At 38.0% G+C, this 5,284-nt stretch overlaps 1 non-coding gene across 1 annotated transcript; it reads right to left on the bottom strand.

Annotated features, from left to right (window-relative positions):
• Window positions 1–1,249: 1,249 nt before the first annotated feature.
• Window positions 1,250–1,356, bottom strand: LOC133813572 (small nucleolar RNA R71). The gene has a single exon (XR_009884582.1). It is a non-coding gene; the product is annotated as a small nucleolar RNA R71 (small nucleolar RNA).
• Between the last annotated feature and the right edge of the window lie 3,928 nt (window positions 1,357–5,284).

Here is a 5,284-nt window from a genome sequence, read left to right as displayed (position 1 = left end):
GCCAATTATATTCAACAGTTCTTTTTCTTTTACCTTAGAATTCTATGTTATTTTCCATCGTTGTTTATGTTTAGAATGATGATTATGAACTAAATTTGTTATTAGGGATTTTAATTGAGTCACTTGAACTTCTGTTATGATCTAATGCAAAGTTGATTTTCTTCTTCAATTTTTGAGTCTCTTGCTTATCTATGCTTATTCATGACTTTATTATAAACTACTTTTGACAAATTTTTAGCTTGATAAGAAGGAGAAAAGAAAACTTGCATTAGTAACTGATTGGAGGGATTGTTGATGAGATTAAAACCCCTAATTATTTAATCTTGAATTAATTTCTTGTGTTCCTCTATCTTTCTTTATTCTTGAAATTTACAATAGTTTATGTTCTTGTTCTTTACTTTTACAACAACAAAATATTGTTAACCAAATAGAATTAAAAAAAATTAATTGTTTGGTAATAAATAATTCAGTCCTTGTGGGACAATACTTGGTCTTACCAAGATTTATTACAAATTGCGACTGTGTGCACTTACATAGCTATTAAATTTTGCAACAAGTTTTTGGCACCGTTGCCAGGGACTAAAAATTTTCAATATCAAAGTAATTAATTTTATTTCTAATTTGGTTTTTCTTTGTATTGTTTCTAACTTGTTTTGTGTGCAATCCCTTACCATTTATCGGGTGATAATATTATATGCATAGCAGAAGAGGAGCAGACAGCCTTGTTCCTATTAATCCTGAAATAGAGAAAGCGTGCAGACATAACCGTAGAAACAAGAGAGTAACTCATCAAACTGTGGTTATGGCAAATCCTCAGAACAATGATGGGTTGAATGGAGGGGCGCTAGAAGTGGTGTAAGGACGAGCTCAGAATCCCGCTGTAAGAAGCTTACGGGATTATGTACTCTCAACTGTTATGGGAGTGCAAACATGTATAGGACCACTGATAGTGGAGGCTAATAACTTTGAGATTAAGCCGACGATTTTACAAATGGTTCAATCCACAGTGAAATTTCGTGGACTCTCCTCAGAAGATCCTCGTATGCATTTAGCTAATTTTCTGGAGCTATGTGCAACATTCAAATATAATGGGGTGAGCGATGATGCGATCAGGTTGAGGCTATTATCATTCTCTTTGTAGGATCAAGCGAAAAGTTAGTTAAACTCCCTTCAATCCAATTCTATTACTACTTGGGAGGAGTTGGCGCAAAAGTTTCTTGCAAAGTTCTTCCCTCCATCATTGGCTACTAAATTGAGAGGGCAGATCAATAATTTATATCAGCTGGATGGTGAATCTTTGTATGACTCTTGGGAGAGGTTCAAGGAGTTGCTGAGAAAATGTCCCCATCACGGAATTGAGAAGTGGATGTTGGTCCACAACTTTGACAATGGATTGTGCGGTACTACTCGCACTATAATTGATGTCGCAGCTGAAGGGGCATTTATGAGTAAAAGTTCCAACGAGGCATATGATTTGTTGGAAGATATGGATACAAACAATCATCAATGGTCTGATGAGCGTATAACTAGTAACATAAAGGTAGTTGGGGTTCATGAATTAGATGCAATCACTGCCTTCACTGCTCATGTTGCTTCCTTAACAAAACAGTTGCAACAGACTATTGTGTCTGCTAATGCCATTCAAATGCTAGTCGATTGTGGAATTTATGGGGGCCCACACTCTTTCGATCAATGTCCTTTAGGTGACCCTAATAATAATATTCCTATGGACTAAGTTCAGGTTCAAGCAGTGGGAAGCAACAATCCATTCACCAACACTTACAATCCTGGTTGGAGAAATCACCCAAATTTCTCATGGAGAAACAATCAAGGCCAACAGTCACAGTTTCAAGGCCAATACCAGCAGAATATGTCACAACAACCTATGAATCAAGCTTCATCTTCACAGCTGGGCGGCCACGGAATCAACCAGAAAAGCCCAATGAATTGCAAGCAGCTTTGTTGACCCTCACCAACACTCAGACTCAATTCATGACTGAGAACAGGTCCTACATTCGAAACCTTGAGACACAAATGGGGCAGTTGGCAAGTATGTTGAATAACAGACCTCAAGGGAATTTTCCTAGCAATACGGTGGTGAATTCCAAGGAACAATGTCAGGCCATCACTTTGAGAAGTGGTAAGCAAGTTTAACAATTTGTGCCTCATTCATCTGTTGAGAAGAATGAAGAAGTGGGTGAGACATCTGGTTCAGAGAGTGAGAAGGTTATTGAAGACCATTTTACTACAAAAAAATCAATACCAGCTGTTGTTGGTTATCCCCTAGTTAGAATCCCATACCCTTAAAGGCTTAGGAAAACTTCTCTAGATAAACAGTTTTCCAAGTTCTCAGAGGTGTTCAAAAAGTTTCACATCAACATTCCCTTTGTTGAGGCTTTAGAGCAAATGCCTAGTTATGTAAAGTTCATGAAGGAAATTCTTTCTAAGAAGAGGAAGATGGAAGACTACGAGACTGTGACGTTGACTGAAGAGTGTAGTGCAATTCTACAAAGGAAGCTTCCCCAAAAGTTGAGAGATCCAAGGAGCTTCGCCATTCCTTGTACTATTGGGAATTTTGACTGCAAGCAAGCTTTGTGTGATTTAGGGGAGAGTATTAATTTGATACCCTTATCTATTTTTCAAAGACTTGGGTTGGGTGAAGCTAGGCCTACAACAGTTACTTTACAGTTGGCAAACCGTTCAGTGAAGCATCCACGGGGTATTATTGAAGATGTGTTGGTGAAAGTGGATAATTTATTTTTCCTACTGAATTTATAGTTCATGACATGGAAGAGGATACTTATGTGCCAATAATTCTAGGAAGGCCATTCTTAGCCACTACGCAAGTACTTATTAATGTTCATAAGGGTGAGTTGAGACTCAGAGTTCAGGGTGAAGAGGTGGTCTTCAATTTGTTCAAGGCAATGTCATATCCTAGATCAAGTGACAATTGTTTTTCTATTGATGTGATAGAGGGGGTTGTTTCTAAAAATAATTTGATCACAGATGCTCTGGAGGTGGCGCTGAGACAATGTAAAGAGGAAAAAAGTGATGATGATGAGGTGATGGAATATGTGAGATGGGTGAACTCTTATGGACCATTTTATAGAAAGAAATATTAGGAGTTGGGTCAAGTTCCTGAAAGACCTTTGCCACCTATAGAGAAACCACCAGTTTTAGAACTGAAGACTTTGCTAGACAATCTCCGTTACATTTATCTGGATGAGAGTGAGACTTTACCGGTGATTGTCTCTAATTTTCTATCTGAATTGGAGGTAGAAAAATTATTGTGAGTCTGGAGGGCTCACAAGCTAGCTATTGGGTGGACATTGGCATATATTAGAGGGATCAGTCCTTCTACAGTGATGCATAAGATCCGCCTGAAAGATGAGAGCAGACCTTTAATTGAAGCTCAGAGGAGGTTGAATCCCACTATGAAGGAGGTGGTGAGAAAAGAAATCCTAAAGTGGTTAGATGCTGGGGTGGTGTACCCTATTTCTGACAGTGCATGGGTGGGCCCAGTGCAGGTAGTGCCAAAGAAAGGTGGGATGACTATGGTAACAAATGAAAAGAATGAATTGATTCCATTAAGAACAGTGATGGGATGGAGGATTTGCATCGATTACCGCAAGTTGAATAAGGCAACAAGGAAAGACCATTTTCCCTTGCCTTTCTTGGATCAAATGCTTGACAGACTAGCAGGCCATAGCTACTACTGCTTCTTGGATGGGTATTATGGGTACTATCAGATAGCCATTGCACCATAAGACTAAGAGAAGACCACCTTCACTTGTCCTTATGGTACATTTGCCTTCTGAAGAATTCCATTCAGGCTATGTAACGCCCTGCTACTTTCCAACGGTGTATGATGGCCATTTTCTCTAAATTGGTTGAGAGAACTATCGAGATTTCATGGATGATTTTTCAGTGTTTGGGTCATCATTTGATGAGTGTTTGAAGCATCTGGAAGCAGTATTGTAGCGGTGTGAAGAATCCAATCTAGTTCTGAACGGGGAGAAATGCCATTTTATGGTAAAAGAGGGGATTGTTCTTGGCCATAAGATCTCTAGTAGAGGCATTGAGGTGGACCGAGCTAAAATCTCCACAATTGAATATCTACCACCGCCTGTGTCAATTAAGGGGGTTTGAAGTTTTCTGGGACATACTGGATTTTACAGACGGTTCATCAAGGACTTTTCAAATATTTTGAAGCCTCTTTCTACTTTGTTGATGAACGGTTTTGCCTTTAATTTCAACGAAGAATGCCTAACTGCTTTTGAGGTACTTAAGAAGAAGTTAATCTCAGCACTGATAGTTGTTGCTCCAAACTGTTCCATTTGAACTGACGTGCGACACAAGTGATTATGCGGTAGGAGTAGTTTTGGCCAATGAATTGATAAGGTATTTTGGTCTATTTATTATGCTAGTAGGACTCTAAATGAAGCACAATTTAATTATGCCACAGCAGAGTAGGAGCACCTAGCTATTGTTTATGCTTTTGATAAATTTAGACCGTACCCCATTGGCAACAAAGTAATAGTGTATACTGACCATGTAATGCCCCGACTAATTCTAGACCTGGACCATTAAAACTACTAAGACATAGCTACTAATTTGAAGACATACATCATGAAATAATAGAACTTTAAAACCCAAAATAGTGTACGAAATACAAAATAAGGTATGGGATCCCATTGCTTAATACATAAAACATAAACTTTAAATCAATTTTTTAATTACTAAGTGCGGAAATACATAAAAGATAATTTAAAAGACTTAAAAACAGCGTCATCCTCAATCTTCCAGCAGTCCATTCAATTCATCTGTCCTCAATACACATCTCGAGCTGCCACGAATCCGACCCGCCTTCCAAGTTCTTTTTCCTGCACCATCTAAAAAGAAAGGAATAAGCCTAATGCCCAGCAAGGAAAATCTACTAAAAACATATGTGTCATAAATCATAAAACATAAGACTATATCACAAAAGCATATACTATAAAGCATATGACGTAAAAACATATATCATATAGGACTACAATATTAATGGCCATTAACTCATTAACGTGGTATGTGATAAAACCGTCTAGGTCCTCAGTCTACTAATCGAGGTAGGTTGTATCACAACTATAGTATATGATAACCCATCTAGGTCCTTTGTCTATTAATCGAGGTAGGGTAAACCATAACTCTAAACCACAAAAATGATAAAAATTCTTGGGGTTTGCTATCTAAGCAAATCATATGCCCAAGTGACTACAAAACATATATCATATCACATATCATA

This window comes from Humulus lupulus, chromosome 1, assembly GCF_963169125.1.
Source record: "Humulus lupulus chromosome 1, drHumLupu1.1, whole genome shotgun sequence".
Classification (NCBI taxonomy): domain Eukaryota; kingdom Viridiplantae; phylum Streptophyta; class Magnoliopsida; order Rosales; family Cannabaceae; genus Humulus; species Humulus lupulus.
Note: the sequence above shows the minus strand (reverse complement) of the source record. Positions and strands in the feature narration are given on the sequence as shown.